The 13,170-nt window shown below is 34.9% G+C and overlaps 1 long non-coding RNA gene across 1 annotated transcript in view; it reads left to right on the top strand.

The window, feature by feature from the left end:
- LOC145684652 (uncharacterized) overlaps positions 1–13,170 on the top strand; it is a 65,113-nt gene that overhangs the window by 16,857 nt on the left and 35,086 nt on the right. The window contains exon 3 of the long non-coding RNA XR_014131347.1: positions 4,131–4,422. This is a non-coding gene — a long non-coding RNA (uncharacterized LOC145684652). The remainder of the gene's footprint in view (positions 1–4,130; positions 4,423–13,170) is intronic.

The following is a 13,170-nucleotide window of genomic DNA, read 5'->3' as shown; positions in this document are numbered from 1 at the left end:
TTACATGGGAGATTTCAGTATAAATATAGATGAGTATAAATAAAATGAAATCTTCTTCCTTCGGAGTGTAATTTTTGGAAACTCAGAAACACGTTTCCTTTCTTAAGTTAATTAAATTTTACACCTCCTACTTAAACGAATACTCACTTGGTCATATCATTGAATAGAAAATAGTAACTTCAATATTATTGCAATTTCTTCCATTTTTCCTTTCGGAACGGAAAATTTAACAATCAAAAAATGCAGATACCTTCAGTTCTAATAAATTTTACATTTCAAATTTAAACAATCCGCACATTCCTGAGTTTTTCCGTAAAGAAAGAGAGATCATTATCTTCTTAGGTGTTGCATATCCGAAAAGACTAAATCACATACTTTCTAGTTTTAAATTAGGAGTCTATACTGTTCCGAATTTTATACCTCTAATCTAAGCCAAACTCCAAGTTCGGTATATTCTGAATAACCAAAAGAAAATTGGAGCTTCATGGAAGTACCGCTCTTTCCTTTCATGAATAAAATTTTGGAAAATATTGACACATGTATTTCATTACTTCTAATGAAGGAATAATATGCTGACGTTTATCTCTCTGAAGAAGTTAAGAAATTTTTCGATACTCAATTTTTGATGGAATATTTAAGCCCTGTTTTATGCTCTTAGAATTTAAAAAAATGGAATATTTTGTCTAAATTTCAAGTTTCTATTTATATTAACATCGCTTGAGCGATGATAAATTAGCAATTTCTACTCTTCTCTATAATGTTGTATAGATTCGAATTTCCATACTCTTTACCACCCTAAATTGTAAAATCTATTATTTACGTAGTGATACATGTACGAGCTTCTCAATTAATTGTAAGATACGCAATTAACGTGAAAGTAATTTGCTTTGTCTCGTTTGACCTAAGGTTCAAATTAAGGGGAACAAATCTGTAAACCTCAATTCGAGTACTAGAATATTAGAAACTCTACTCTAGCATGATCAGCAAAACTACAGTTTATGTCTTTCGCAAGCAATGAGAAGATAATACGTTCTTTTAAAATTTTGCAAGGGACATGTGCAAAGCTCCAACAATCTGTAAAACCAGGTACTTTTAGTCAATAGAAATTACTACAGTAAACGGAATAAAAACTATGAATACAATAAGCGAGGTATAAAACAAATTACTTAATAAGTTCGTGGAAACTAATTAATTAATATCGTTGGAATATTTAATGAAGACTCAGCAGAGGGGATAGTTGTCCGCTTAACAAGACAGGGGGAAGTCTGGGATGAAATGGAAAGTAGATGAGATTGTACAGCTTATAAAAATAAATAGTTTGAGGTTTAGTGTAGCTTCACTTTAAATCAGTAATCTAACAGGGATATACAATGTAGATATACACTGTGCTTTTGAGAACGGTCGGGTGTATTGTTACAAAAAAAACAAGTATTACGGGTCTAAACCACTATCAGAATAAGCAGAACTCTTAGTGATGATACAGTTTTGAGAACGGTTGATACTGTTGTTAGTTCAATCTTGAATACTTGATATAGGCGATCAATACTAAACAAAGACCTCTGGGGTGAAGACACAGCGAATAGAGTTTTTACGTTCAGAAACATAAATATAAATCATATCAGAATCAAAGTAAAATTTCTAACATCTCAGTAAAAGATTGCCGGTATGACTTGGAGCTTGTTTGCCTGTTACTGAATGATGTCAAAAAAGGCAGCATTCATTAGGAATGAAGATTACATTAAGGCAGCAGTCAGAATGGATGGGCACAATTTTTCTAACAAAGAAAGATATAACAACACAACTGCATCCGTGATGATACACTCGTATACAAGAACTAGAAGGAAGTAAAACTCTATATTGACCTGAGTTGGACACCGGACCTGAGAAATAACTCACGACGATGCGGAAAATGTGGTTCACTTCTTTCAATATAAGGCTAGCAACAGCACTTCCAGCAGCTAGACGAATAGCGTAGTACAATGGTAATAGAATCTAAATACAATACTAGATTGTAAACATTCCCATTGTGTGTACTAAATGGCGAAAGAGGATGTAAGATTGAGTTTGATTTTTCCAATTAAGTGAAGAATACTTACACAAATGACAACACAATATAGTACCTATATACCTCAAAGACTTTCAAAGTTTACAATAAATTGAAATGTTGGTTGAAAATATAACGTATGTCCACAAAATTGAAACATAATGAATTTGAAATCTTTAATTAAATAAACTATTATTTTCGTATAATATTCATGTTTTATCTTTCAACTTTCTCAGTTGGGGCATAGAAGTATATTGCACACCGAACAGTGATTATTTTGTATGAAAGTATATGTTAACATAAAAACTATTAATTGAAAATACGTTATACGTTCCTCATTTGTTTTAGCAATAATTCTTGTAAAAATTATATATATATATATATATATATATATATATATATATATATATAGAGAGAGAGAGAGAGAGAGAGAGAGAGAGAGAGAGAGAAAAGAGAGAGAGATAGTTGAGAACATATATAGTTATTAAACCTCTATGTTCATAATAATATTTAAAAGTGGGAACTTTATGTTATTATGGAATACTCACATTACGAACAAAAAAATATGCTATTTATATAAAGACTCAATACATGGACGAATCTTTGTATCAAACTTCTTATTCCCAATACATCTAATAAAAAACCTACTACTGATTCAGAATGTTGTATCTGGTCTTTCATAGCCCCATTGCTATATAAGGATGAAGGCTAAATTGGGTTACATCTTAGAATTTACTATCATTAAATCATAAGATACTAATTTTATTATTCTAATATGTACATTTTAACAGTTCAATAAAATTTGAGAATTACTCGTTTGAGCTCTAACTCAGCACACTCACACAAACAGTTACAATTTACCTTATCAGGAAAAGTGCAGGCCATGTCTTTGATTATTGCTGGGCTACGACGTTTCCACTACAGGGGACAGCGTTGGAGCTAGACGATAGATATTGCATCTCACTTCTTTATACAGGTTTGCCACAGTCCGGAGAGGGTGCGGACTAGACGATGGAACGGGTGCCGCTTGAGGAGAGAGAAAACAGAATAGTACATTTTCTGACGTCTGGACTCTTGGCAAGGATGTGAGAGAAGATAGTTGCTGCAATTTAAGTTTCCCTCTCCATACCGCGATACAGCTGTGTGACTGAACACCTTGTATTCTTCAGCTGAACCTGGCTTGTATCTTGTCTTTGCAACGTTTGAATGTCATGTTCATACATTACAGAAAGGACATGAGTCTGTAGTATTCAGCATTGATTTTGACGTTTGAGGCTTCACCTTTCGAAGAAACAGTTTACTTCTGTAAGAGAAACCTGCCACAAACGTGGCTAATATTAAGAAAGTCTCTGTAATTTTGTTACGAACTTGCCCATAGTCACTGAGGTAAAACCGCACCTCACAAAGAGTAATAAGAAAGTTCCATCGATCACCTGTCGGAAGACATTTCATAAAGTTTCCTACAGTTATTTTTCGCTCAGTCACATGGCATGGTGTCAGGGTGTGCACATAGCTTTTACGAACGACAGTTATGTGTAAATTCCGTTGAATAGCGCAATTGATTATCTCCTGCAGTGTGCAGCATTTCCTATCCAATGAGTGGGGGGATTTTCGGAGGTCGTCATAAGCTGAACCACACACAATAGCGGTGGAAACCCCTTCACTGATGCAGGTTTCTAGCTGTTCGTGTAGATATGGTGGGACGAAAACTACATAGTTCAGTATAATATCATTCACAGTGGAAAAATCTACACGAGTATTAGGCACTTGACACATGTCCGATATGGGCGATACCCTAAACTTAACATTGGAAAGGGCCATAATGAATCACTTCCAGTTTCGTTGGCACCAGACTACGAAGGAAAACACAACTCTATTGCGGTACTAATGAGATACTGTTGCTTGGTTCGTGACAATATCATGCACATTGAATTTGACGTAGTGTAACTGAATCAACGTCTAAATTACAATTAGGCAATACTACCAACGGTGATTTTTTTATTTTAATGGAGCATAGTGCTAATATAATAATTTTAGGTTGTTTTATTGGTGTTATCCCTTAATTCCTAAATTCTTTTGAATTCAGATCAGTTTCCATGGAATCTACGAAATGCCAATCAACACAAAAGAACTTATTGGTATGGAAATGATCGAATTGATCGATCACCTGAAACTTGAATTCCTTCTGACAAACGAAGTTGCAAATGCTGATTAACGGCATATTCCAGTGGATTCCAGACAATGTAGGTTTCCTGAAGAGAATGACGGTTTGTGGGCCTTTGACTACTATAGCCACTCTGCCTGTATATGGCAGTGTAAGGTGGACAGGAGTATGGAACTTTGTAACTGTACCGATTCTGTTGTTGGAAAAAGAAGAGGTAAGTACAAAACTGAATACTCTGAAAGGAAAATTTTTAATTTTGTTATATAAATGGTATCACAACTTTTAGTTTGATTGTACTCTTAAAATGTTGATATAAATATTATGTAGACTCTAAAATTCAAACTCTAATATTCCATAACAATAAAAATCTTTCAGAATGGATGCTAGTTGAATTTGAACACGTGGTATTTTTTAAGTTTATCTAAATGTTTATTACTCCATTAAAATTATTAAATATGTACAGACGGTTGTTCAAGTAATGAAAATACCTGAAGAAATATAACATGTATGCTTAATACGACGTTGAACTCCAGCCTGATTCTTAGAACAATGGAAGCATATAGTTTCCCTAGTAATATTATTTCATTCTTTAAACAGAACGGCACCTTATCAGATCAACGAGAATAAGCAAATGTATCTACTCTTTGTTTGAGGTCCAAAATTGACGGAAAATAGAAAATGTGTTTAGGTATGTTCAGATTGAACGAAATAATACAAGACAAACTATAAAAGATACAAAATTTAGAAGATTTCTAAAACTAGCAAACGCAGTAGCACGTAACATGGCACTCTATAAAAATGAAACGTCATATCATGTTTACTATTTTAATTCGCGAACAAAGTTGAGGATATTGTCACCGATAACCATATTTTCCTCTAAGATTTATTGAGCGCTAATTATTCTGGACATTACTCAAATAACTCTAACTACGTGAGAAGTAATTAATCTTCACAATGAAGCTAGTTGGAGCCCACTCTTGATAGGAGAAAATGAGATGAAAGTGTCCGATACGCAACCAAACTAGAATGAATTATTCCCAATGGCTAGTAAAAGTTTTACAAAATGTTTTCTAGTGAGTGGAGCTTAATCACGTTGATTCTGTTTCAATCCGATTGCCTCTGTTAAAGGAAATACTTAATAAGATAGGAGCAAGAGACATAGTTCTCTATATTTACTTCCAAAATTGCTGACATGTCTCAATATCAAGCAAACACTAACTACATAACTCTTCCTGTAACCGATGGCATCTCTCCACAATGTGTGTCACGATTTCGTATATACTCTTTAGGCTTATATTAACGTTCTTTTAGTTATTCTAGTTATACACGATGGGGCAAACAATATTAAGTGTATTAGAAAAAGGCCGAATAGCGCTTTCAGATGGCACAAAGAGCTTCTTAACCTGGTATGGCGAGCCCATAGTAGCAGACTTAGACAACAAACTACCATCTGCCTCGTTACCTTATGTCCATTATTCGTCGAGAAGTTGCTAATGATGTGTGCATTAACGTAAGACAATGCCATCAAATTTTGACTGAAAAATTTCAGATCCGTCGTGTCAATGCAAAATTTGACTGCAGTCATCTAGTAAAACATCACACTTCCATTGTGCCCCATTCACCCTATTGTCCTGTATCAGTCCAGTATTCCAAACCCAAAACAACCTGAGCGCCAGAAAGTGCTTCCCATGAGTCTTTCCAAAATGGAAAAGCGTTGTGAATAGTGTGTTGCACCTAAAGGGGCAATTTTGAGGGGAGAGGCAATGTTCAAAATCTTGTAAAATGAGCAATACAGATTTTGAAACGAAATGAAATGAAATTCTTGAGTTTTACGTCCTACGGTTATGCCGATTAGGCTAAAGGAGACAGTGATTATGAGAAATGAATGAAGTGGTGAAATGAAGAAAGTGGGAGGAAACGGGAGAACCCCGAGAAAACTCACGCACACGGTGTTTGTCCACCACAAAGTTCACTTGGCGGGAGCAGGGTTTGAACCCGGAACCCCAAGCACCAGAGGTGAACGCTCTACCACTAAGCCACCGCGGCCCCAATACAGATTTTGTAGCATAAGTTATTTTCTCTTATTTATTTATTTTTTTTTTGTGATCAAATCTTGGAAAGCACGTGATCACAAGCAAGTTTATCTACTATTAGTTCGAGATTGGAAACGGAGCACCAGACATACAGATTAAACTTTGAGGCGAATAAAGTTACAGAGTTCTGATTATTGGAATTCTGGGTACTGTTCTAGCAACACTGCCAGTCTTGTTTAAATTTGTGTGATTGATGCCCGATAAGAACAAAATGAACCTTGGTGAAATATACAGTACAAGCATATAAAAAATAAACTTCCTGGTATATAAATTCATATTAACATAGACTTTTTTAAGCACAAATACATCACCGGTATTTAGCAGATAACGACGCCACGCGTCCAATCTGTTGCTGGTGTCATCTTTCGAGAATGTATTACACTAGGGAATGTTTACTAAAGTTTATCTGTAGGCTTATTGTAACGTTTTGTGAGTCAGTTAAACAGCACGATTGAGTGCAACCTTAATTGTTGTTAGTTCGAGAGTAAATGAAGGGTAAGGAGAAAAACAGGAATGTACAGCGGGGGACACTTCTAAATGGTACACCTTAGCCGTAAATCTCCATATGGCTGTACCATTTAGAAGTGTCCCCCGCTGTACATGTGTGTGCTTTAACGGGTGCTTTGTCCTATCTGTTGATGGCTCTTGGCACTGTTTGACTGTATATTAGGGTGGGCCGAAAACGGCCGAAAGTTTTTTGTTTTTTTTAGAAAATTAAGATTGAGTACCGTGCAAAAATTGTAAAATGTTATATTATGTTTCCTCACCAAAACAGAGCCGGATTAAAATATATTTAACCGGGCCCCGGGGGCCCCAAAGAACGTTAAGTTTGAAAACAATAGTTGAGTTCTATGCAAAAGTAGTATAATATTATGTTATGTTTCTTCACCAAGATAGAGCCGGATGAAAAAATATTTAACCGGGCCCCGGGGGGCCCGAACGAACGCTATTTAAAAAAAACACTAGCAAGCAATGACAATATTATGAAAATATATTTTTAGAAAGTTAAGTCACAATACCGTGCAAAAGTTGTATAATGTTGTTTCTTCACAGAAACAGAGCCGGAATAAAAGTTATTTAACCAGGCCCCGGGGACCCAAAAGAATGTTTATTAAAAGAAAGATAGTTGTGAATAGTCAAAATATTATTGAAATATATTTTTTAGAAACTTAAGTTTGAATACCGTGCAAAATCTATGTCATGTTTCCTCGCCAAAACAGAGCAGGATAAAAATATATTTAACCGGGCCCCGCCAGCCCGAAAGAACGTTAATGCTGAAAAATATGGTTGTGAGTAATGAAAATACTATTGAAATATTTGTTTTCAGAAAATTAAGTTTGAGTACCGTGCAAAAGTTGTATAATGCTATGTTTCTTCCCCAAAACAGAGGCAGATAAAAATATTTCACCAGGCCCTGCGGGTCCAAAAGTGTTTTGTTTTGTTCAATATATACCATTATTTTAAGTATGTATAGAAAATTGGTTAAGATTCCTAATACTTTAACTTGACCCCTGGATTTTAAATGTCCTGATCTGATGTGCAGCTCTTCGTCTGATTGGTGTTTAGTAGATATAATATTACGGACACAAATACATAAGGTAAGGTGGAAAAATTGACCAACAAATACTAAACCAGCCAGAACGTGGAAGTGGTTACACAGCAAGTTTCTCCCACCCACCCTACTCTTACTTAAAGCTCCTTAGTTGAATTTTGGAACAAAATATTGAGATTTAGATCCGAACCTTGATAGATACTTTCGTGCTTCCAGTTTTGCGCGAATATAACCGTCTCGTGCAACACTACCGCATACTTCTGAAGAAGATTCTGTTACCACATTTACACACCTCTCCATAGCCTGTGTGTGGAAGGGGAACGTGACAAACTGAGGAACCTTCTCTTTTCCACAATCATTTCGGTTAGCTCTTCTGTTGATATGTTAGCCGAAATTGGAGGTTTCGTTACTATTACTTCTGACCAATCGATGAAATCGAATAATCCGCATATTCTTTAGTGCTTTGCTTACTGCAATTGTCAATTATAACTATAGTTTGGTATTTTCGGCCATCAAAATAGAGACCCTTAAAATTAGTAGTGTCACACTGTTGACGGGTTCTTTTTTCTTTTCCTTTCTTTGCTAGTTTCCTACGGATTTTGTTTTTATCTACTACCTTGTCTTGGTTAATTTTGTTCAGTAAATTAATATCTTCTAAAACAGCGGATACAATTTTAGCAGCCGACCTATTCGAGACACCTGTTAAATCTTTTGCGGTACTCATTTGTTTAGGGCTCACTATTGTTTATTTAGGTTCACTTTAGATTTTATTCTCTAAACGATAGCTCCATGCGAACCTTCGTCGTCTGAATTAGGGGTGAAAGCGCTTAATGTATGTTCCAAGTGCGGGATTGAGGCTAATGATTGTAACCCTCTTGTAATTGGTACCGCAGCATCATAATCGATCTGTGTGTCATGCTGTCTTTTGTGAGTATGAGTTTCTGCTTTATCTACATGCAACTCGTCATTTGTCTCTGATTTCTCTGATCTAATATGAGCTTCCACTCCAAAAGCGGTATTTAATTTGAATTATCACACTTACAGGTTAATCTATCGCAGCATTTGCAAGAGAAAATATCACATAATTTCTGAGCACCGTTCTTAAATTTCTTTAATTTGGCCCTTAATGGGGGATATCTCGTTTCTTAATGGGGTTAATGATTGTTTTGCATTTTGAGTTGTAATTCAAAATCACATGCTTAATTCGAAAGCAAGAAAATACAGGAAGAGAGGCTCGCAGTCAATCGTTTCTAGTTTATTTGAATTCAGCAATGTAAGCGCCGTCTTCGGAAAACCAGTGTTGTGCATTTTTCATCCAGATGCGAAAAAGCGATATTCTCTTAAAGTTTGAAAGTTCTGAACTGGGATCTTTACGAAGGATTTTCGTGTGTTAATATGGTAGTTATAAAAGTTAGTTAAGCTCTTAATAGTTATTTGGGTATATTGAAACCATGTATTTCATGTTTTAAGTATTAATAGTATTGTCTGGTAAAATGTTCTTACTACCTAAAATAATTTTATTTGAACAAAAAATTAGGCACTTTAGGGCCACGGGGGCCCGGTTAAATATTGTTTTAAAATCAACATATTTGACATGGCTTCATTTCGTACCAATGCACAACTTTAGATAACTATCAATCTTGAATATCTGAAAAAAAATCGGCCCACCCTACTGTATATATCATGCACGCGTATATGTAGCAATTTCCATCTAAAAAGGGCAAAAGATTTGACTAACCCTATTTAGAATTTACGCGGTTTTCAATATTAGAACGCAGTTTTGGGACATTCCTTGTTTTTTTCCCTTTATCCTTCAAATATTGAACACATGTTATGCAGGCTAAATACTGAGCTATCGTCATCTCTGACAACCAACCCTATTCTGACTTTTCGTATTGTTCATATGAAACAAATTCAAATCGGGACACTACTCTGATAACATTTACACAATTATTGCTGAAATTTATTGGCCCTCTGTCCTGTTTGGTCCAAGATGAGAATTGAAAATCGAGCCTCAAATTTGGCAACAAGAAGATTTCCATAAGCTCGAACGTTGGGCATGTGACCCAAGGATTTACTGCGTGCCACTCATAAATCTATCCATGACGGGTGGACGCACATGAATTCTGTAATATAGGGAAAGTCTCTCATTAAGGTGTTCCTGCGATGGTTTGTCTACTTTTGCATAAAAACTAAAATATAATTAGTAGGAAAACCAAATTTTTGTGCTTTATACTGCTGTATATTATGCTTTATTTTTTCCTTACATTACGCTTAACTATGCTTTTCCCTAAATTATGCCTTAATATGTTGTTCCTTGAATTATACTTCATTTTTACCCATTTCAATTACATATTTGTTTCATTTTACTCGTTTTCATTACACAAGCATTAAAACTGTAAATGAAACTATTAATTTACCCCACCAAAATGACATCAATACGTTGCATCAAGGTATTGTGATACAAAATTGCATCAAAGTGAGGAGAGAGGAGGAATTAGAGCTTTTCATTGTTAGGCGTGAAAACAACTGGCAGTTAATTTCCATTGTTTGCGGCACTGATAACAGCCTTTGTTAATAGTTTTTTTTTCTTTGGTACAAAAAATATTAACATATTTTTCCTTTTTGTACACAGACCACCGCCCGCTGGAGTCACTCTTCTCTCACTCGCTCTGTATAGCCTACTGCCTGTCGAATCATCGAAAATAACATGGAGATCACCGTACGAATATTTTTCCTGATTCCGCCACATGGGTGCAGCACTAAGCGAGGCTTGTGTGTGTAAATTTCATAGAGGAAAATGTATTTTACGGTTCAGTGTTTTCGCAAATTAAAATGTATTACTGTTGTATGTCCTTTTCTAAGGCACAAAGAGACATTTTAGAATACGTTGAGATAACGTTTCACGAAATACCATCGTGTATTCAAAAAATGGTTAGGTAAAATATAAAATATCAAGACATGGTGATACGGATGGTAGTAACTAAATTCCTCCAGACAGATCTGTTGTTTGTTGTCAATATTCTGTAAAAGAAGATTTTAAAACATGTAAAGTTCGAAAGCTGCAAGAAGACTCTGTGCCCAATGTATTCTCTGAATGTTAGTAATAATCGACTAGAAGAGCCACCTAGAAAGGTGAACTTCCAAACTCTAAACTGTGTCACGTTTACCTCATTAAAGGACTATAAGACTTCATTGAGGCTGCTATACCGGATTTCAAGAAATCGGTAGATTTACTGAGAAATCTGAGGCATTATGTTTGCCAGTTCTACGGAATGCACTTTGTTGAACTGTCACAATCAATAAAAGCACGAATTGCTATTATCAGAAATAATAGTGAAAAAAATTTAAGAAACCACTATTCATACGTGCAGAAAGCATAAACAAGGCGTTTTGATTTTCTTGAAAATTCAAACTCATTTCCAGAAAGACAGTTCAAACTCTAAAAATGAGGATTGGACAATTTCCACTATGTTTCGTATTATTATTATTATTATTATTATTATTATTATTATTATTATTATTATTATTATTATTATTATTATTGTTATTATTAGTATTATTATTATTATTATTATTATTATTGATAATAACATTGAAATTTGGAGTGAATGGAGCGCGTCGTTCGCCAGAAAATACTCTGGAGTTGAGTTTAACGTCCCGTTAAGCAGCGAGGCTATATGAGACGTGGAACTACTGATTAACGTGGAATCCGAATCACATGAGCTCCCGCCGGGAATCGAACCCGAGTCTCCTACGCCAAAGGCGGCCAGAAAATACATTCAAGGTCGGCGTCAGATTTAATGTTTTGCCACCCATAGGCAAAAAAAATATTTGCGTCTCTCATGCCGACGTACAAAATTTTAACACTATATATATATAATTTCAATATAACGTCCCACGATTATGCCCATTAAGCTAAGGCAGACAGATGATTAAGGGAAGTGAGATGTTGATGGAAGAATTGTGAAATGAAATGTGGAAGGAAACGAAAGTACCGCGAGAAAACCAACGGACACGAAGTTGTGCATCACAAAATTGCTTGACCGGGAATAGAACCAGAAACCCCACGCATTAGAGGTAAGTGCTCTACCACTGAGCCACCCTGCTTCTATATATATTTTTGTACAAATTTTAACGAATTTTAATTTCGAATCTGCTGTAAAGAGAAATTCAAACTGTTACAAATTTACGTCTTTTCAAACAAAGTTACAGAAAATGATCGGTTTGTCCAAGAGTAAAAGAAATTGGTTTGAAGTTCCGTGTGCAAAATGCTAATATTGAAATACTAAAAAGTCTCAGAATAATTGTATTTGATTGTTGAAATTTATGTTTCTACTGCAATGTGAAGTGATTATTTTGGTTAGAATAATTAAAACCTTCAATAAAACTTTTGAATATTACACTTTCTGTTCACACTAAAATCTTAATTTCAGCATCATCTTAATGAACACTAAATCATAAAGATCAATGAAGTGGAAGAAAATGGTATTATGAAACCGTATAATATGGAAATTGTTGCCATTGTCCAACTTATTTTAGATTTGTATGAACTTTTGCCCTTAAAATAAATTTAAACTGCCTTTCTTCTTGCTTTGTACCAAGCGAAGGTGTCCATCTCCCCAACTTGATTAACGTAATCATGCTGAACGTCATAGAGGGTGTTTACTGTCTTTAACCATGTTTATTATTCTTCATCTTTTGCATTTTTTCGTTTTTCATATTAAATTTTGGTCTAACGGGCGATCGTAAGATCGTTAAATCCAGCCTTGCACAGGATATATACATATCAGGTACAAAATTTCTTGGGTTGGCATAGAAAAATGTACGATGTATGAGAATGTATCTTGGGGAGATGGATGGTAAATCCTGATTTCATTTTATAGTGTGTAGATTCAATGATAAGATTCAACGGCAGTCTTCTGTTTCTGAGATGATGAGTCATCGCTCTTTTTGTCTATAATTTTAATATAATGATAGTAATAATAATAATAATAATATAATGGTGGTGGGGCTCAGTCAACACCAGCAATGTGAGCTGATTGTGTTGGTCTTATCAACTGAGTTGATCATAATTTAATTGCTTGGAATGTATTTGGTCTATTTTGGATTTACTTCTTTGAGAAACTAACGATGATACTTCATGTATTTTCAATTACATATTATTTATTTATTTTTATATGTGAGAGAAATACTTAGCAAATCACAAATGATATGGCGTTACTGACTGATACAGCAAACGATGATTACTTTTCTATTGCGCTCTTTTTTGTGTTAACCTTTTTCTTACTTTGTGATAATAGATATGTAGAATTTG

Source organism: Thermobia domestica, chromosome 5 (assembly GCF_964235325.1).
Source record: "Thermobia domestica chromosome 5, izTheDome1.hap1.1, whole genome shotgun sequence".
NCBI lineage: Eukaryota > Metazoa > Arthropoda > Insecta > Zygentoma > Lepismatidae > Thermobia > Thermobia domestica.
This window is presented reverse-complemented; position numbering and strand designations above follow the sequence as displayed.